The sequence below is a fragment of the Neophocaena asiaeorientalis genome, unplaced genomic scaffold, assembly GCF_003031525.2.
Source record: "Neophocaena asiaeorientalis asiaeorientalis breed wild unplaced genomic scaffold, Neophocaena_asiaeorientalis_V1.1 scaffold346, whole genome shotgun sequence".
Classification (NCBI taxonomy): Eukaryota; Metazoa; Chordata; class Mammalia; order Artiodactyla; family Phocoenidae; genus Neophocaena; species Neophocaena asiaeorientalis.
This window is the reverse complement of record NW_020175400.1, coordinates 515,732-538,459: the sequence shown is the minus strand read 5'-3', so window position 1 is coordinate 538,459 and position 22,728 is coordinate 515,732. Positions and strand designations below refer to the sequence as shown.

Here is a 22,728-nt window from a genome sequence, read left to right as displayed (position 1 = left end):
AAAGTAATGAGTGTTGGTGAGGACGTGGAGAAAAGGGAACTCTTGTGCACTGTTGGTGAGAATTTAAATTGGTGTAGCCACTATAGGAAACAGTATGGAGGTTCCTCAACAAATTAAATCTAGAATTATCATATGATCCAGCAATTCTACTTCTGGGTATTTATCTGAAGAAAACGAAAACACTAACTTGAAAAGATATATGCACCCCCATGTTCACAGCGGCATTATTTACAAGAGCCAAGAAATGTAAACAACCTACGTGTGTTCATGGACAGATTAATGGGTAAATAAAATGTGGGGTGTGTGTGTATACAAGGAATATTATTCAGCTGTAAAAGAAAAGTGAATCTTGCCATTTGTGACAGCATGTACAGAGGGCATTATGCTAAGTGAGATAAGTCAAAGAAAGACAAATACTATATGATCTCACTTACATGTGGAATCTAAAAATGAAAAAACAAAAAAAAGTTACCACCAAGCTCACAGATACAGAGATAGATTGGTGGTCGTCAGAGGTGGGGTGGGGGGAAGTGGGGAGTGAGTGAAGAAACTCAAAAGGTATAAACTTCCAGTTATAAAATAAATAAGTCAAAGGGATGTAATGTACAGCATGGTGACTACAGTTAATAGTACTGTACTGCGGGCTTCCCTGGTGATACAGTGGTTGAGAATCCGCCTGCCAATGCAAGGGACTCAGGTTGGAGTCCTGGTCCGGGAAGATCACACATGGTGCGGAGCAACTAAGCCTGTGCGCCACAACTACTGAGACTGTGCTCTGGAGCCCATGAGCCACAACTACTGAGCCCACGTGCTGCAACTGCTGAAGTGCACCTGGAGCTGGTGCTCCACAGCAAGAGAGGCCACCGCAATGAGAAGCCCGCGCATGACAACAAAGAGTAGCCCCCGCTCTCCACAACTGGAGAAAGCCCATGTGCAGCAACGAAGACCCAACACAGCCAAAGATAAATAAAATAAATATTTTTAAAAATTCAATGTTAAAAAAATATATATATACTGGGCTTCCCTGGTGGCGCAGTGGTTGAGAGTCCGCCTGCCGATGCAGGGGACGTGGGTTCGCGCCCTGGTCCGGGAGGATCCCGCGTGCCACAGAGCAGCTGGGCCCGTGAGCCATGGCCGCTGGGCCTGCATGTCCGGAGCCTGTGCTCCGCAACGGGAGAGGCCACAACAGAGAGAGGCCCGTGTACTGCAAAAAAAAAAAAAAAAAAAAAAAAATACTGTACTGCATATTTGAAAGTTGCTAAAAAAATAAATCTTAAAAGTTGTCATCACAAGAAAAAAAATCTGTAACTATGTAGGTGACATGTTAATTAGACTTACTGTGGTGATCATTTCACAATGTATACAAATATCAAATATTATGTTATACACCTGACTCTAACGTTGTATATGTCAATTATGCCTCAACAAGTAAAAGCAAAAAACAAATATTGGTAACTCTAAAACGTTAAGAGGCAATTATATATAAATTTGTGCCAGTGAACCTGAAATCTGAAATGAAATGGATAAATTCCTAGAAAAACTAAACTTACCAAAACTTAAAAGAAACAAAGAGTATAAATAATTTTATATCTATTAAAAAAATTGAACCCATAATTTAAACCATTCCCTCAAAAACACAAAACAAAAATACTCCAGGCCCAGTTTGCTTCCCCAGTAAATACTACCAAAATTTAAGGAAGAGCACTGTAAATTTTACACAAATTCTTCCAAAGAAAGGAAAAAAAGGAACTTCCCCATTTGTTTCAAGAGGCTAGTATAACCTTGACACCAAGTATATTTTAAGGAAGGAAAATTACAAGCTAATCTCTTATATGCATCAATACAAAAATCCTAAAGACAGCATTTGCAAATCAATTCCAGCAATACGCTAAATAAAATATTTAATGACCAAGTTGGGTTTATTCCAGGAATGCCAAGTTGGTTTTACTTTGGTCTTCTTTTCTGAATGTTATCCCCACATTTTTTTTAGAATAAATGAGAGAAGTCAAATGAACAGATGCAGAAAAGCATGAAATCATTTAACACCCAATCATCATTTAAAAAAAACCTTCTCAGCAAACTCTAAAAAGAAATTAATTTCCTTAATCAAATAAAGAATATCTTAAAAACTTCAGCTAATAACACTGGTAATGCTGAAGACTTCCATTCCTATAAACCCTTCCCCAAGACTAGAAACAAGACACAGATGCTTGTTATTATCACTGCTATTCAACACTCTACTGCATAACCTAAGCCAGTGAAATAAGTAATGGGGGAAAAAGTAGAAGGATTGGAAAAGAACAACAAAATATTCAAAATTTGCAGACAACATGTTTGTGTATATAGAAAATCCCTAAGAATCTATAAGTAAACTCTTAGTATTTAAAAGTAAATTTAGCAAAATCACTGAAAGCAATATATAAAAAGATTTTCTATGTAGTAGCAAACAATTAGGACATAAAAATTTTTAAATAATTCCATTTACATTATCCAAAAAAAAAAAAAAATCAAGAAAGCTTCACAAAGACAACACAAGAAATATCCTCATTTTCTCAAAAAAGACAAAGATTTCTGAAATATGGCACGAAAATTCTGTTAAAAAAAAATCAATTAATTGGAACAATCTTAAAATGAAGAATTTATCTTCATCAAAAGACAACATCAGAAGACTAAAAAAGAAAAGCCCCAAAAGTGGTCAATATTAGCAATGCATATATCCAACAAAGGTCTCTGCTCCAGAATAAATAAATAATGCCTACAAATCTGATTCACCCAATTGAAAACAGCATCAAGGACCTTGCATAAGCACACTGCAGAACAGTATTTGAGATGGCGAACAAAAACATGAAAATGCTAAAAACCTCAGTAGACATTAGCAAGATACAAATCTAAACCATAATGCGATACACCACTCCATCCACAAGAACAGAAAAAGAGTTATAATTCCAGTACTTGATTGTGGTATAAAGCAGCTGGCACTAACATACCCTGCTGGTGGGAAAGTAAAATAGTACAACCTCTTTGAAGAATCTCAAACTTAGAGAACTTGTGTGCCAGGATTCATGCACAATAATATTCACTACACCACTGTTTAACAGCCCCAAACTAGAAACAACCCAAACGCTGAACATCAAAACTGATAAACTGTTAGGTATTTCAAGACACTGTATACAGCCATCAGTGTTAACAACCTACAGCTGCATGCAACATGGATGAGTCTCATAACAAGCCAGCCATAAAAGCATACAATATGGAAGAAAGTTCAAATTTTAAATACTTCTTAGGGATATATGCGTGGCGATGAAATATATCAAGAAAAGCACAGAAAGATAATGGTTATATCTGGAGAAAAGGAGATGTTATCACTAGGGAAAACATGGGGAACTTTGGGGGTACTGGTAATGTAGGCAGTAGTTATGTGGGTGTTTACTGTATAATTTATTAGTGTACAATGATTTCAGCAATTTCCTAGATAAATATGCTACACTTGATTTAGAAAAATCAAGCAAACCAGTCTAAAAATGAATCAAACAAAAAAGGATAATCTAAGAAACCAGTGAAAGTTCTAAAGTCTAAATATGTGAGGTATGCATATACACACACACATCAAAACTGCAACTAAAATCCTAGATGTTAGGAAGATTCTGGGAAGATGGAAGAGTAGGAAGCACCAGGAATCTGTCTCCCTAGCTAGACAACAACTGTATTGTACTAACAGAATCTGTATGATATAACTATTTCAGAACTCTGGAGTCTGTTGAAGGATTGCAACTTCCAGGGGAAGAGGGGAGGTAAATTACTGTTAATTTCGGTCAATTTCAGCTCAGCTCTCCGCATAGTAACAGCCATTTATCTCCCACCTGCAGCCACCAGCTCTCCACATGTTCCTGTAGCAGTTTGCACATAGTTTGTGAGAGTCAGGGTGGGCAAAAGTACTCTGTCTTCCAAATATTGGGGACCTGTGCTCTGATCACTGACTGCTCCTTCTGATCACAAAGGTGCAGACAGAGGTGGGCAGCCATTCTTGCACCTCGTTTTTGCACAACCCAATTCTTGCAAGCCCCTCCCCCTCCAGTTGAAGTGGCTTCCAGAGATTTAAAGGATTGGTGCCATTCCCCTGGCTTTTCCTCCCACTTTCATCCTTTATTTTTCACTTTTTCTCCTCATGGGAGCCAGATATTAAAGACTAGGACATTCTAAAACAACTGCATATATGGGGAAAATCAGAATGTGACTGCCCGTGCCCAGGGAAGGGCTCAGTAAACACCTGAGAGGACACCTCAGTTAATATCTCAGGCTGATCCTCGACAGAGGCAACCTACAATAATCAAATACAAAAAAGCAAAACCCTAACAAAAAAACAGCAAACCACAGGGAAGGAGGAGAATTATTTTCCAGAGCTACCATATTATTAGACTTAAACATCCAGTGTTCAATGAAAAAATCACAAGGCATACAAAGAAATAAGATAGAATGGCCCATTCAAAGGAAAAACAGAGGGCTTCCCTGGTGGCGCAGTGGTTGAGAGTCCGCCTGCCAATGCAGGGGACACGGGTTTGTGCCCCAGTCCAGGAAGATCCCACATGCCGCGGAGCGGCTAAGCCCGTGAGCCATGGCCGCTGAGCCTGCGCTTCCGGAGCCTGTGCTCCACAACGGGAGAGGCCACAACAGTGAGAGGCCCGCATACCACAAAAAAAAAAAAAAAAAAAAGTTAAACAGAACTCAATAAAATTGTCCCTGAAAAAGACCTAATGGCAGATATGCTAGACAAAGAATTTAAAACAATGGTCTTGAAGATACTCAAAGAACTAAAGGAAGATGTAAAGTCAAGAAGACAATGTGTGAAATGGAACAATGGAAATGTCAATAAAGAAATAGAAAACCTAGGGAATTCCCTGGCAGTACAGTGGTTAGGACTCCACCCTTTCACTGCCAATGGCCCAGGTTCAATCCCTGGTCAGGGAACTAAGATCTCACAAGCTACACAGTGCAGCCAAAAAAAAAAAAAAAGACAGCCTAAAGAAATTCTGAAGCTGAAAAATGCAGTAACTGAAATGAAAATTTCACTAAAGGGATTCAAAAGAATATTTGAGCAGGCAGAAGAATTAGTGATCCTGAAGATGGGACAATGAAAATTATAAAGGCTGAGGATCAGAAAGAAAAAAAGATTTAAGATATGTGAACAGAACCTCAGGGACCTGTGGGACACCATAAGTAGACTAACAAATGCATCATGGGAAGCCCAAGAGAAGGAGGGGGGTGGTGCGGAGGGAAGTGGAGAGAATATTTATAAAAATAATGGTTGGAAACTTCTGAGATTTGATTTAAATGAATATAAATACTGAAGGTCAAAATACTCCAAGTGAGGTGAACTCAGAGACTCACATCAAGACGCATTATATGGGCTTCCCTGGTGGCGCGGTGGTTGAGAGTCCGCATGCCGATGCAGGGGACACAGGTTCGTGCCCTGGTCCAGGAAGATCCCACATGCCACGGAGCAGCTGCGCCCGTGAGCCATGGCCACTGAGCCTGTGCGTCCAGAGCCTGCTGCTCCGCAACGGGAGAGGCCATGACAGTGAGAGGCCCGCGTTTCGCAAAAACTAAAAAAAAGACGCATTATAATCAAATTTTTAAGAGACAAAGAGAACCTTGAAAGGAGCAGAGAGAAGCAAATCATCACTTACAAGGATCCTCAGTAAGATTATCAACAGATTTCTTATCGAAAGGTTTTGATGCCAGAAAACTGAGGGCTGATATATTCAAACTGCTAAAAGAAAAAAACTGTTAACTGAGAATCCTGTATCCAGCATAACTGTCCTTCAAAAGTGAAGGAAAAATCAAGACAGCTCCAGAAACAAAAGCTGAGGGAGCTCAGGACCACCAACCTGTCCTGCAAGAAATACTCAAGGGAGTCTTGAAAGGTGAAATGAAAAGACACTGGACAGGAACCTGAAGCTGCGTGGAGGAAAAAAGATCTCAATAGAGGTAAATACACCGGCAATTATAAAAGCTAGTCTGATTGTAACATGGTTTGTAGCTGTATCCTTTTTCTACATGATTCAGGCTATAAGGCATATAGGAAAAAAACAACACAATGACAAATGTCAATCTTCTCCTTATCAGCAATTAAATGATGTAAATGGATTAAACCAGGGATCCCCAACCCCCGGGCTACAGACCAGTAACATTGAGTCATACAATTATTTAATTATATGTTACAATGTAATAATAATAGAAATAAAGTTCACAATAAATGTAATGCACTTGAATCATCCCGAAACCATCCCCGCCCCGTCCGTGGAAAACTCGTCTTCCACAAAACCAGTCCCTGGTGCCAAAAAGGTTGGGGACCACTGGATTAAACTCTCCAATCAAAAGACAGATATGCAGAATGGATAAAAACGTATGACCCATATATGTCCTGTCTACAAGAGACTCAAGATCCAAAGAGACAAACAGAATGAAAGTGAAAGGACATAAGAAGATATTGCATGCAAACAGTAACCAAAAGAGAGCAGTGGTGGCTATACTAATGTCAGATGAAATAGACCAAGTCAAAAAAGGTTAAAACAGACAAAAAAGGACATTATATGTTAATAAAAGACTCAATATAGCTAGATTATATATATACTACTTATAAACATTTATGCACCTAATGACAGACCATCAAAACATATGAAGCAAAAACTAAGAATTGAAGAGAGAAATAGACGGTTCTACACTAATAGCTGGAGATTTAAATATCCCACTCACAATAATGAATAGAACAACCAGACAGAAGACATTTTAATAAGCAAATACAAGACCTCAGCAACAAAATAAACCAACTAGATCTAAGAAACCTATATGGAACATTCTACCCAACAACAAATACACATTCCCAAGTGCATATGGGACATTTTCCATATGTTAGGCCACAAATTAAGTCTCAATAGATTTTAAAAGATATCATACAAAGTATCTTCTCTGACAACAGGATGGAGTTAGAAATAATAACGAAAGTAAAAGTGAAAAATTCACGAAACTGTGGAAACTGAATTAACACACTTTTAAACAACCAATGGATCAAAGAAGAAATGAGAACGGAAATTAGAAAACATTTAGAGACAAATGAGAACAAAAACACAACATACAAAAACTTAAGGGATGCAGCAAAAGTGAAGGAAATTTATATCTATAAAAGATCATATTAAAAACAAGAAAAAACTCAAAATAACAACCTAACTTTACAACTTAAGGAACTAAAAAAAAGAACTAAACCAAAGCTAGGAGAAGGAAGAAAATAATAAAGATTAGAGCAGAAATAAACAACATAGAAAACAGAACAACAACACAGAAAAGTCAATAAAATCATAAGTTGGTTTTTTGAAAAGATCAACAGAAACAAAACTTTATCTAGATGGACTAAGAAAACCTGGAGAGAAGACTCAAATTTCTAAATCAATAATGAAGGTGGGGACGTTACTACCTATTCCACAGAAATAAAAGAATTAAAAGAGTACTGTGAACAACTATATACCCCAAAATTTGATAACCTAGATGCAGCGGACAAACTCCTAGAAACATAACTTAACAAAGACTAAATCACAAACAAATAGACAACCTGAATCTACGTATTACTAGTAAGGAGATTGAATCAGTAATCAAGACTCTCCCAACAAAGAAAACTTCTGGACCTGATGGTTTCACTGGTGAATTCTACCAAACATTTAAACAGTAATTAATACCAACTCTTCTCAAACTTTTCCAAAAATCTGAAGAGGAGGGAACACTTCCCAATTCATTCTATGAAACCAGCATAATCCTGATACCATAAAAAGACACTACTAGAAAACTACAGACCAATACCCTTTATGAACACTGATGTAAAAATCCCCAACAAAATACTAGCAAACAGAATTCAACAGCACACTAAAAGAATTATACACCATGACCAAGTTGGATTTATTCCTGGAGAAGAGCCAAGGATGGTTCAACATACAAAAATAAAAACACACACACAAAAAAGACAAAACAAAAAGCCAGTGTAATACACCACATCAACAAAATGAAGGGAAAAAAACCACATGATCAACTCAGCTGATGCAGAAAAGCATTTGTCAAAATTCAACACTTTTTCATGATCACTCAACAAAATAGGAATAGAAGGAAATTACCTCCACATAATAAATGCCATATATGTAAAAGCCACAGAAAACATCATATTCAATGGTGAAAGACTGAAAGCTTTTTCTCTAAGATCAGGAACAAGGCAAAGATGCCTGCTTTCACATTTCTTTCAACATAGTACTGGAAGTTCCACCCAGAGCAATTAATTAGGCAAGAAAAATAAATAAAAGGCATCCAAGTTGGAAAGGAAGAAGTAAAATTATCTCTGAGGAGAATACACTCTTACATGCAGAAAATCCTAGACTCCACAAAAATACTGTTAGAACTAATAAATGAATTCAGCAAAGCAACAGATAAGAAGCCAACACACAAAAACCAGTTGCAATTATATACACAAATAACGAACAATCTGAAAAGGAAATTACAAAAACAATTCCATTTATAATAGCTTCAAAAAGAGTAAAATACTTAGGAATTAACTTAGCCAAGAAGATAAAAGACTTGTACAATGAAAACTACAAAACACTGCTGTAAGAAATTAAAGATGACATAAGTAAATGTAAACACATCCCATGTTCATGAACTGGAAGACTTAATATCGTTAAATTGTCAATACTACCCAAAGTGATCTAAAGATTCAGTGCAATCCCTATCAAAACCCCAATAACATTCTTTTGCAGAAACAGAAAAATCCATCCTAAAATTCATATGGAATCTCAAGTGACCCGAATAGCCAAAACAATCTTGACGAAGAACAACAAAACACAAGGACTCACGTTTCCTGGTTTTAAAACTTACTACAAAGCTACACTAATCAAAACAGTATAGTATTAGCATAAAGACAGACATATAGACCAATGGAGTAGAAGGCCTGGAAATAAACCCTTGCATATATGGTCAAATGATTTTTAACAGGAGTGCCAAGATTATTCAATGGGGGAAAGTACAGTCTTCTCAACAAATGGTGCTTGGAGAACTGGATATCCACCCTCAAAAGAATGAAGTTAGACCCTCACCCAACACCATTTTACTCTAAGTGGATCAACGTCCAAAATATAAAACCTAAAACAATAAAACTCTTGGAGGAAAACACAGGACAAAACCTTCATGACACTGGGTTTAGCAATGATTTCTTGAATATGACTCCACAGGCACAAATAACAAAAGAAAAAACAATCAGATTTCATGAAAATGTAAAAACTTTGTACATCAAGAGACACAGAGTAACAAGTCAACCCACAGAACTGGAGAAAATATTTGCAAATCATACATCTAATAAGGAATTAATATCCAGAATATATAGAGAACTCCTAAAACTCAACAAGAAACCAAACCACCCAATTTAAAAGTGGACAAAGGGCTTCCCTGGTGGCACAGTGGTTGAGAGTCTGCCTGCCGATGCAGGGGACACGGGTTCGTGCCCCGGTCCAGGAAGATCCCACATGCCGCAGAGCGGCTAGGCCCGTGAGCCATGGCCGTTGAGCCTCCGCGTCCGGAGCCTGTGCTCCGCAATGGGAGAGGCCACAACAGTGAGAGGCCCGCGTACCACAAAAAACAACAACAACAACAACAAAAAAAAGATAACACCTCACACCCATTAGGATGGCCACATTAAAAAAAAAAAGCAAACAAGTGTTGGTGAGGGTGTGGAGAAACTGCAACCCTTGTGCACTACTGGTAGGGATGTAAAACAGTATAGCCTCTGTGGAAAACTGTATGGCAATTCCTCAAAAAATTAAAAATAGAATTACCATGTGATCCAGCAATAACACCTCTTGGTATATACCCAAAAGAGTTGAAAGCAGGATCTCAAAAAAATATTTGTACATCCACGTTCATTCACAGCAGCGTTGTTCACAATAGATAAAATGTGGAAGCAACCCAAGTATCCATCAATAAATGAATGAATAAGCAAAATGTGGTACATATGTACAATGGAGTACGTTATTCAGCCTGAAAAAGGAAGTAATTCTGCTAAATGCTAGAACATGGATAAACCTTGAGGACATTATCCTGAGTGAAGTAAGTCACAAAAAACAAACACTGTATGATTCCACTTACATGAGGTAGTCAAAATCATAAAGACAGAAAATATAATGGGGGTTGCCAAGGACTGGGGGGAGGGAAGAATGGGGAGTTATTGCTTAATAGGTATACAGTTTCCTTTTTACAAGATGAAGAGAGTTAGGCAGATGGATGGTGGTGACTTTTGCACAACTATGTGAATGTATCTAATACCACTGAACTGTACACTTAACAATGGTGAGGATGGTAAATTTTATTTTGCCACAATAAAAAAGAAAAAATGCTTAGATGTTATCAATACTGAATGTGGGAGCAGACTTTATTTGAAATTTTTTTTTTTTTGGCCGCACCACACAGCAGGCAGGGATCTTAGTTCCCCAACCAGGGATTGAACCCACACCCCCTGCAGTGGAAGCGCAGAGTCTTAACCACTGGACCACCAGGGGAGTCCCAGTAGTTCAACTTTTAAAAATACATGACCCCAGGGCTTCCCTGGTGGCACAGGGGTTAAGAATCTGCCTGCCAATGCAGGAGACACGGGTTCACGCCCTGGTCCAGGAAGATCTCACATGCTGCGGAGCAACTAAGCCTGTGCACCACAACTACTGAACCTGCACTCTAGAGCCCGTGAGCCACAACTACTGAGCCCATGTGCCGCAACTACTTAAGTCCGTGCACCTAGAGCCCATGCTCCACAACGAGAAGCCACCGCAATGAGAAGCCCGTGCACCACAACGAAGAGTAGCCCCCACTCGCCGCAACTAGAGAAAGCCCGCGCACAGCAACAAAGACCCAATGCGACCAAAAACAAATAATAAATTAATTAAAAAGAAAACAAAACATGACCCCAGCAATGCTCTCATGACTGCATTCTTCATATACACACACCACCATAATCACTGCCACCATTTTAGTAAGTGCAGTTATAGGCATTATTCTAGGTACTCAATACACGTATCTTAAGCTTCACAAAAATCCTATAAATGGGTACTATTACTACGCCTGTGTTACAGAAAGTTAATCTCTATGGTTAGAGCAAATCAGTAACACAGCCACCATTTGTTCTCAAGTAACCTGCATCCAGAGCCCGCACTTTACTTTGTGTAGGTGTAGGTTTATTATGAAATGGGCAAATTTAATATGCTTTTTCAAAACTATCCTTTAACCTCGCCACTTCAGAATACGTGTTTACATTTATACCACCATATAGTGGGTTAACAAACAACCTGGAAGAACCAAGAATGGCTCTATTAGATGGAGCAAGATCAAACAGACAATGGAACACGTTAGGCAGAAGAATGTGAAAAAGTTTTCAGAGATGATAACCAAGCCAATCTTGAAAAAGGGTAGGATTTTTTTTCTAGGTAGAGAATACTCAATTAAGTATTCTGCTTAACAATTCTTCTATGTACCAGAATAGCATTCCCTCCATGATTTCGCCTAACTCAGTGATTTTAATTATATACTAATATATAAAAGAATCTCAAGAAACGCACCAGACGGTATAAAGGAAAAGAACCCTGAGACACAGTTCTAGAGACCTTTTCTGGGTTGACAGCAGATCATATATGCTACATGTATTCTTTTAACTGAAGAAAATATTTTATAATATGAACAAAAACAAAATTAAGTTAGCTTTATACCCTGACTGACTGAAATTCTGAAGTGTGACAATAATTAAGGTCTGCAAAGATATGGAGAAAAGCTCTCATAAAATTCTGACTGGATTGTTAATTGATAAATTCACTTTGAAAAAGAAGTCAGCAACTTAAAGTTTAAAGATAGTATACCTAATTACCCTGCAATTCACATCTAGGCACATATGCTAAAGAAATTCTTGTTACGTGCACACAAGGAGATATAAACAAGGATGTTCACCAAAATACTGTTTACAACAGCAGAAAATTGGAAGAGACCTAAACATCTACCAGCAGAGGATCAGGTAAATAATGTATATACTTATGTAAAATACTAATACACAGCAAGTCAAATGCACTGGTTTGACTTAAATATCGATATGGACACAGTGTAAATGTAATGATACACTGGGGATGGGTAGCACATACCAGAAAGACAAGATATGTTATACTATTTATGTAAACCTTTAAAGCAGGGGTCCCCAACCCCCAGGCCTCAGACCAGTACCAGTCTGCGGCCTGTTAGGAACCGGGCCACACAGCAGGAGATGAGCAGCAGGCAGGCGAGCGAGCTGCCGCTCCCCATCCCTCGCATTACCGCCTGAACCACCTCGAGGCCCTGACCCCATCCGAGGAAAAACTGTCTTCCACAAAACTGGTCCCTGGTGCCAAAAAGGTTGGGGACCGCTGCTTTAAAGCACAACATTTAGGAAGAGTATATAAGGGGTCTTCTTAGGTGCTGGTAACATTCTGTTTCTTAATTTGAGCTACGGTTACATGGGTGTATTTCTTTGTGATAATTCACCCCATTGTATACTTACTTGTGTACTTTCCTGAATGTATGTTCTATTTACATAAAAAATTAAAACACACAAAGCAATGTTTATGGACAAATATGTAAAAGTATAAAGGAAATACACCAACTTTAGGAGAGTTGTTATCTCTAGAAGAGAGAGTAGGGGGACTTCCCTGGTGGTCCAGTGGTTAAGCACCCGTCTTCCAAAGCAGGGGACGGGGGTTTGGATCCCTGTTCGGGGAACCAGGATCCCACATGCCACGGGGCAACTAGGCCCGTGACTCTAGAGCCCGCATGCCCCAACTAGAGAGCCTGCATGCTGCAACTACTGAGCCCACGCACTCCGGAGCCTACATGCCGCAACTAGAGAGAAGCATGCACACCGCAACAAAGAGTACTTGCACTGCAACAAAAGATCCCACATGTTGCAACTAAAGACCCGACTCAGCCAAATAAATAAATAAATATTTTTCTAAAAAGATGGCGCTGGCCTCAAGGAGACTAGGGGAAACAAACACAACAAACGCAAAGTTTTATTTGATGTTTCACGTTGCCTCAAAGTTTCAAACATGTCAAAATCTTAACATTTGTTAAAGATGGGTGGTAGATACACAGAGATAATTGATTTTCTACTCGTTTCTCTATTTTGAAATATTTAATAGTAAAAAAATTCTTTACAAAAGCAAAACAAGTACATTTAAATCCCACCATTCAGAGATAACTGCTGTTTTAAAAATGTTGACAGCTCTACTGAGGTATAATTGACTTAATAAACTGCACATATTTAAAGTGCAAATTTTGATGTTTCAGTATGTTACTTCCATGGAACCACCACCACAATCAAGATAATGAATATATCCATCATCCCCAAGTTTCCTCATGCCCCTTTGTAATCCCTCCCCTTCCCCGTCCCTGTGCCCCTTTCCCCAGCAAACTACGGATCTGCTTTCTGTCACTACAGACTAGTTTGTATTTTCTAGAATTCTATGTAAATGGAATTTTAAGTATATTCTCTTTTTTTGTCAGGCTTCTTTCACTGAGTATAATTATCCTGAGATTCATCTATGCTGTGGCACACAATGATAAATAATATTCTTTTGTATGGACATGCCACCATTTGTTTATCCATTTCCCAACTGATGGACATTGGGGTTGTGTCCACTTTGTTGGCTATCACAAATAAAAAGGTTATGAACGTTTGTGTACAAGTCTGTCTATGGATATATGCTTTCATTTCTGTTGAGTGTGACTAGTATTGCCTAAAACTGTTAAGGTCATCAAAAACAAGGCAAGTGAGAAACTGTCACAGTCTAGAAGAGCCTAAACAGACATGAGACTAAATATAATATGGGATCTTGGTACAGAAAAAGGACATTAGGCAAAAAATAAAATCAAAATTAAATATGCACTACAGTGTCAATACCGTTTCATTAGTTGTGACAAATGTGACAGAAATTCACCATACTAATGTCAGATGTTAACAACAGGGGAAACTGGATGGGAATATATACAAGAACTCTTTGCACTACTTTTGTAATTTTTCTATAAATCAAAAACTATTCTAAAACAAAATTTTCTTTAAAAAATCTATGAGTATAACTGCTGGGTCATATGGTAGGTAAGTGTTTAACTTTTTAGGAATCTACCAAACTGTTTTCCAAACAGTTGTACCATTTTGCATTCCCCCCAGCAGTTTATGAAAGTTCCAGATCTTCCACATTCATGTCATTCTTGGCATGGTCAGTCTTCTTAATTTCAGACATTCTAAAAGGTGTGTACATCATTAATATTTTAATATAAAAAATTTTGGTGTACATTTTGCCAAGATATGTCTGTACACGCACATGCATATTTTTTTCAAACAAGATCAGCACGATCAGATTTCCTGGTTCCTATTGGAAAATGGGCAGCTACCTAAATCCAAATCTCTCCATATATCCTCCAAAAACCACATGGATCAACAAAAGTGAATAAAACCACTCGCAGACTGAAACTACAGAACATTTAGAAAACAGAATACCATAAACTTAAATTTGCATGTAAGAGGGACTCAAATTTCCAAAGCTCAACAGTATGTATATCCAGCTCTGGAGCCCACATTAGAAAAGACCATCAGGCAGCAGCAACTAAACAGAAAACGACACACACAAAAATCATTTACAGTAGCATTAGACACACACCTACCCAGACCTAGAGATAAACCTAAAAAAGGATGTCCAAGATGTCTATAAAACATTGAGAAAAATTAAAGACCTGATAAATGAAAGGATACACCAGCTTTATGAATTCAAAGATTTGTCATCAACATACCAATTTTCTACAAGAAAATTGATTCATAGATTCAATGAAATCTCAATCAAAATTCCAGCAGAGTTTGGGAGTGGGGGTTGGGAGGGTGGAACAACGTGATACTGACAAGCTAAATCTATGACCATGTGGAAATGCAAAAATCCAAGAGGAACCAAGAATCATGAAGGACAAAGCCAGAGGACTTCACTACCAAATATCAAAATCTACTATAAAGTTGTAGTAACTAAGACAAGGACAGATAAACAGCTCAATGGAAGAAAACCGATATGCACATACAACATATATACTTGATTTATGAGAAAGGTGACAGCAGTGCAATGAAAAGGGATTTTTTTTTCAACATAGTACTGGGTCAACTGGCTATCTATACAGAAAAAAATGAATCTTGACCTTCCACCATGTACAAAATTAATCCCAGATGGGTTGGAAATCTAAGAGTGAAAGGTAAAACAATAAGTTTTTAAAACGAGACACAAAATATCTTCATGACTTTGGAATAGGGAAACATTTCTTAAACAGGACACAAAGCATTAAACATATTTGAAAAGTCGATAAACTGGACATCATTAAAACTTAAATCATGTTATTCAAAATATACCAATTAAAAGCATAAAGAGGGCTTCCCTGGTGGCACAGTGGTTGAGAGTCCGCCTGCCGATGCAGGGGACACGGGTTCGTGCCCTGGTCCAGGAGGATCCCACATGCCGCGGAGCGGCTGGGCCCGTGAGCCATGGCCGCTGAGCCTGTGCGTTCGGAGCCTGTGCTCTGCAACGGGAGAGGCCACAACAGTGAGAGGCCCGCGTACCGCAAAAAAAAAAAAAAAAGTATATATATAAAGACAAGCTACAGGTTGGGAGAAAACATTTTTATTCTATATATCAAAGAACTCATATGCAGAATATATAAACAGTAAACAGGAAAGAGCAACAAGTAAACAGGAAAAAGGCAGGTAACCATAAAGAAATATTAGGGTAAGACCTGAAAAGGCACTTCAGGAAAGAGGATATCCAAAGGTCAACAGACATGAAAAGGTGTTCACCTTCATGAGTCATCAGGGAAATGAAAATTAAAACCGCAATAGAGATGCCATTACATACTCACCAAAATGACCAAAGTGAAAAAGCCAATACCGATTGTTAGTGAGGATGTGGAACTAACCCAAACCATCTGACATTGCCACAAGTGTAAACCGGTGCACTTGCTGTGAAAAACTGGCAGCATCTATCAATGCTGAAATCACACATACCCTATAAGCCAACACTCTCCTAAGAGTACACCCAAAAGAAATAAGTTCACCAAAAGACATGCTCATAGCAGCACTATTCATAATGGCCCCAAATGTCTATTAACAGTAGAATGAATAAGCCAAAATGAATATTCATACAACAGAATACAGTATAGCAATGGGAACAAATGATCCACAATTACTGGCTGTGATATGGATGAATTTCACAGCTGAAGAGTACATATTTATGATTCTATTTATGTAAGTTCAAAACCAGGCAGAACTAATGTATGCATCTAGAAGTCAGCATGGTGGTTTACCCTTCACTAGTTAAGAGACTGCAGGGTTTCTGGTCTATTGCCTCTATATGAGTGGATATATACAAGATATGTTTGGTATGTGAAAATTCATTGAATTTGCATATTTATCATAGTAAAAGTATCATACATACTTTTCTGTATGTATGTTATACTTGGATTAAAAGTTAAATTTTTAACTGCTAAAGCCATATATTAAGGTTCTACAAAAAATTTATTTTGTGGGAAACAAGACTTCCCAAGAGTAGCTTCAACTGTCGCCTGTTAGCTGGGGCTGAATATAGTAAAATTATTATTATTTGTTTTTTGGCTGCATTGGGTCTTTGTCGCTGCACACGGGCTTTCCCTTCTTGCGGCAAGAGGGGGCCACTCTTCGCTGTGGCACGCGGGCCCCTCACCACGGCGGCCTCTCCCGTTGCGGAGCACAGGCTCCAGGCGTGCGGGCTTCAGCAGTTGTGGCACACGGGCCCAGTAGTTGTGGTGCGCAGGTTCTAGAACTCAGGCTCAGTAGTTGTGGCACACGGGCTCAGTCGCGCTGCAGCATGTGGGATCCTCCTGGACCAGGGCTCGAACCCGAGTCCCCCGCACCGGCAGCAGATTCCCAACCACTGTGCCACCAGGGAAGTCCCTGAATACAGTAAAATTTATTTCAGAATAGCTTTTCAGACAATTTACTGATGATACTCCAGAATAAAAAAGGAAACCATCTCAGTCAGAAATTCAATACATCTGTACAATTATACACTTCTTTGGTCCTAAATTGAAAGTCAGCAGTTCATCTAGATCTGGGTGCCAGTTACATGCTTGTGTTCAGTTGGAGACGGTGTGAGCTCTTCACTTATGATACGTACTTTTCTGTATGTGTATTACACTTAAATAAAAAAATCTTAATCAGTGTTTCAGTCCCACACCTTACTGTGAACTACTTTGACTAATCTTTCCCTTTTCACAGGGAGTTAACATGAAACTTTTTCCTCCAGTCACTGCCTCCAGCCCATCCAGTAGTTAAGATGTCCCTTAATCTCATCTTACCAATTTTCACACTTTACAGACACTAAATAAATACTCGGTTCATTTATGCTTTAATCACATGTCCATTTACAGCCCATTTCCCTCCTTCCTCAGAGTTTAATATTGATAGATTATGGTTTAAGGGACCAGGGAGTGGGGAAAGGGCCCTCTAGGTAGCAGATACCCCTCTCATGAGGAGTTGCTTGTGTAAGGGATCCGGCTCTAGCCTACCCTTCCAGCCCCATCCCAACTCCTACCACCCCATACACAACAACAAGGGCCATCTTGGTGGGATGCTAGCCCAAAAGCTCAGGCCTTCTGCAACTTCTCCTGAACCACAGAAAGTCACAACTTCCCTGTGTGTCAACTGGTGGGAAGCAGACAGCTCCAGCCACCCTCCACACTCCTCCCTCCCTGCCCCACATCTTCTCTCAATTTCTCTTTCATCTCTACTCAGTTAAGGACAGAGAGCAAGTCTGCTGCCTAACAACGGGCTCCACCTTGCCTTCCTTCTTGGAAGCCCCCTCAACCTATACAAATGCTTCTCTTGGAAGACACTTCCAAACTCGCTTGGCTTGACAGCGGAAGCAGCATTGCGCCCCACTGTGCTCCACTAAGAGGGGAGGGAATCATTTCAAATGCTGCCCTCCCTAAGCAGTCTTCTTACACAGACCAGGGAAAGGCTGAGATGATATTTGTGGTAGTAGGGGCTGCTCTGTGACCTCTTCGTATCTGTGAAGCCAGTGAGGTGGACCTGCCTCCAACTCTTGGGGACTGTCATTGTACCACAGGTCATTTAACAACACCTCTTCAATTTCAGCTTTGGATCCCAATGCTAATTCTGAAGCGACGGTAAAAAAAAAAAAAAATCTACTCAACATCCAGTTACAATGAAATGGCTTTCTCTTCTTCAAGGCACGTTTCAAATGCTGCTTCATCCAAAAGTGTTTCCCAGTTCCCTAACCAGTACAGTCTCTCCTTCCTTTGACCCTGCCACAGCACTTTCCCAATAATACCTTATCAACTGAGCGTGCAGTTCTGATACTACTCTCACTGCATACTATATGTAATGAAATTTTGTCACAGCTAACACACAGCCTTGCAAATGACAATGAAAACATTTGCTCAAATGAAAAAAATAAATGGTACATAACTATTGCAAAGTTAGGTATACCTATACGAAACAAGGTGTGCAATTAAAATTAAATTCGCCTATGCAAAGTTCAAACAGCAATGTGAAAACACTGTGCCAAGATACACCATTTTTAACAAGTTGTTTTTATTATAAAACATGTTTGGGGACTTCCCTGGTGGCGCAGTGGTTAAGAATCTGCCTGACAATACAGGGGACACGGATTTGAGCCCTGGTCCGGGAAGATCCCACATGCCGTGGAGCAACTAAGCCCATGAGCCACAACTACTGAAGCCCACACACCTACAACCTGTGCTCTGCAACAACAGAAGCCACCGCAATGAGAAGGCCACGCACCACAATGAAGAGTAGCCCCCACTTGCCACAACTAGAGAGAAAGTCCACGTGCAGCAACAAGGACCCAATGCAGCCAAAAAATATAAATTAATTAATTTTTTTTTTAAAAACCCACGTTTGTCACAGAAGAACCAGTAGGGGAAAGCACACAGAAAACAAATTAACCATTACACCTTCACTGCTACATTTATGTCTTGTCATTCCAGTCTTTTTCTATACATATATACATACCTGAGACCATACTGTTTTGCACTTTGCTTTTTCACTTCAGGTACTGTGATTATCTATATCATTAAGTAGTCTTCTACAAACATCAATATCAATAACTGCAGAGCATTCCACTGCATGGTTACTTCAGCTTTTGTTGTCATCAAATTGTCCCTAGTTATAATACTGTGATAACCAATCTTGTTCTTAGGTTTGTTTTCTGTTTTTTTTTTTGCAGTACGCGGGCCTCTCCCTGTTGTGGCCGCTCCCGTTGCGGAGCACAGGCCGCTCCCGTTGCGGAGCACAGGCTCCGAACGCGCAGGCTCAGGGGCCATGGCTCACAGGCCAGCCGCTCCGCAGCATGCGGGATCCTCCCGGACCGGGGCACGAACCCGCGTCCCCTGCATCGGCAGGCAGACTCTCAACCACTGCGCCACCAGGGAAGCCCTTGTTCTTAGGTTTTTATCATTCTGATTATCTCCTTAGGTAATCGGATTACTTCTGACCAGAAGCTGCAAACTCACGTTGAAGTTCCTCATGGAAAATACATGCCCAAGTTTACTTGCTCATTAACCACAAGGTGGGTTTTCCTGCTGGGGAAACCTGGGAAAGCTGCTCTCTGCTCTAGGCCAGGCAGCCCTGCCTCACCACTCAAGACCAAGAGCCCACAGCCCTGCACCAACATCTCAGGTGGGGACAAGGAGAGAGCTGACCATACCGTGGGGGCTAGGTATGTGCAAAGGACAGCCCAGAACACCTTGACCAGAACCTCTCCTACAATCCCTTGAGGTGCCTTCAAACTGCAGTACTGCTTTCCTTATTGAGCCCCCCAGGAGGACTCTCTGAGGCATTTGGGGAGGTACCATTCTGCCCTACAGCTGGAAAAACTATCTACTTTATCTCACTGCCCAAGGGCAACCTTACAAGCCAGGTTTCCCTATTTCTTCAAGGTACTCTTCTTGAACCCGTGCCCTGAGAAGACCCTGAAGAGGCCAAGAAGTCTGTACCTTGTAGTCTGGCCAGTCAGTGACCTGGGCAGAGTGGGATGGTAACACTTTCACCAGCACCTGGCATCTTGCCAGCGAGGCCACTGGGCACCCTGGCCAACTGCAAACGTACACTCCTCAAAGCTCCTGTCTCACTGACCAGGAGCCTTCCCCTCACACAAGTCAACAACCTAGCATTAGCTGAAAAATACTTTGCTATAAACCATAAAAGTTCCAGCATGTCTGAAGCAACCCAGTGAAATTTAAGTCATTGTTGAGTGTCATTCTTATTGGAATATAACTCATGCAACTTTCTGAAAAGGAAAAAACAATGCATACATAGCAAGCAGCTTCTCTGAATTTTTAACTCAGCATAAGCTAAAGAATAAGGGTTAGCTCACAGCTGACTCCAAATAACAGAAAACATTACATGTATACTCTTTCGGAAGTTAGAAGAGACAAGACCCACCGGTGTTTCCCAGCCCCCATGCTCTTCTCTCATTTCCCTTCTAGCACAATTTAATAAATAATATTCCATGGGGCCATCTCCTTCCTAATGGACTTCTCCCTTAAACATTTAGCTACTTTATGTTCACATGCTCCTACATCTTTGTGGGAATTATTTCCAAGGTCAAGTTAAAAATAAATCAAAGAATTTGTAACTAAAAAACAGCAATTACCAGTCCTTGTTCTGAGAATCTGTGTTTTACCAAATATTTTCAAGGTCCGTTTAAAAAATTAAAAACACGTTCACTTTCATCTAAAATAATTCAAACAAAAAATATTCCATCAACATTCCTATAATATGTTGGAACTCCCACAAAAAGATAATGAAACACTGTTAGGACACCCAAGCCTCCTTGTGAAGAATCATCTTCAAGAGATGCTCCCCTCTCCCCCACTATTCTGTGGAATATACTAAATATCATAAAAATCAAATGCTTGTTGACTTGCACTCATTTTGAAAGAAATTAAAACACTGAAGAGCTGCACCATCCCATACAGTAGCCACTAGTCACATGTGGCTACTGAGCGCTTGAAATGAAGCTAATTCAAATTGAGCTGTGCTGTAAATGTAAAATATACACTGGATTTTGAAGTCTTAGTACTAACGAAAGAGTATCTCATTAAAAGTTTTCTATGTTGATTACATGTTGACACGGTATTTTGACTACGCTGGGTTAGATCAAGTATTACACTTTTTTGAACTTTCCTAATGCAGCTATTAGAAAATCTATCTTAACATATGTGACTCTACTGTAATTGTATATATAAATAGCCCTGTCACTTTGACCTATCATTTTTCACCTAATCTTCTTGTGATTCATAAAAAAGATTTCTGTATTATAATCAAAGGAAGTCTTCACCCCAAAGGGGACTCAATCCACAAGGCAAACTACAAAAGGGGCAAGTGTTGTCAGAGATTCAAGGTCATTCTTCATAGGCGTCACCAGGAAGCTGCCTAGAAACAGCTGTGTACACATGCCTAGCACATCCAAGTTTTCAAATCTAAGTCACCTGGCAAATGATCATGGATTCCTCGGTTTACAGGTGTAGTGCAGACTCTACTGAAATCCAGAGAATTATCCAATATGGCATTTATCCTTCGAAAGATATTGGCATTGCTACACGTGGAGAGCGCAGGTGCTTCCTGATTGTCCCAGCAATCTTTTATCCTTCCCGCGTCTTCCTCCTAGACGCAGAAAAAAGATGTTTAGATTTTCTACTCTCCCTTTTTCTTTTTTTTTTTTTTGCGGTACGCGGGCCTCTCACTGTTGTGGCCTCTCTCGTTGCAGAGCACAGGCTCCGGACGCGCAGGCTCAGCGGCCATGGCTCATGGGCCCAGCCACTCCGCGGCATGTGGGATCTTCCCGGACCGGGGCACGAACCCATGTCCCATGCATCGGCAGGCGGACTCTCAACCACTGCGCCACCAAGGAAGCCCTCTACTCTCCCTTTTAATAGAGACTTCACACTTCCTTTCTTCTAATCCAACACCACAAGTTAAAGTTAACAAGGACTTGGGTTTCTTGCCTATATATTAAAATACTTCACTCTGAGCAAGGCACCCTGAGAGAACCGTAAGAGGGAGAAACACTGAAATGTAAGATGCTGCCTCAAGAACCTTCTAACATAATGGGACATGTATAGGAAGTAGAATGGCATGGTAGCAGCAACATGAGCGTTAAGAACCAGACACACCTGGTTCAAATCTTGAATTTATCTACACAATAGATTATTTGGCAATAAAAAAGAATGAAGTACTGATACAAACTACAACACAAGTAAACCTCAAAAACATTAAGTGAAAGAAGCCAGTCACACAGGACCACAGATTATATGAGCCCAATTATATGAAACATCCAGAATATGCAAATCTAAAGTAGATTAGTTGGGACTTCCCTGGTGGTGCAATGGTTAAGAATCGCCTGCCAATGCAGGGGACACGGGTTCCAGTCCTGGCCCAGGAAGATCCCACGTGCTGCGGAGCAACTAAGCCCGTGTGCCACAACTACTGAGGCTGCGCTCTAAAGCCCACAAGCCACAACCACTGAGCCTGCGTGCTGCAACTACTGAAGCCTGTGCACCTAGAGCCCGTGCTCCACAGCAAGAGAA

General features: G+C 40.0%; 1 protein-coding gene across 2 annotated transcripts in view; it reads right to left on the bottom strand.

Moving 5' to 3' along the window:
- The window catches only part of CPEB1 (cytoplasmic polyadenylation element binding protein 1), an 80,800-nt gene extending 59,003 nt beyond the window's left edge, over positions 1-21,797 (bottom strand). For both annotated transcript variants that reach the window (XM_024766507.1, XM_024766508.1), the window contains exon 1: positions 21,631-21,797. The gene's annotated coding sequence lies outside the window, so the exon portion shown is untranslated. The remainder of the gene's footprint in view (positions 1-21,630) is intronic.
- Positions 21,798-22,728: the final 931 nt, after the last annotated feature.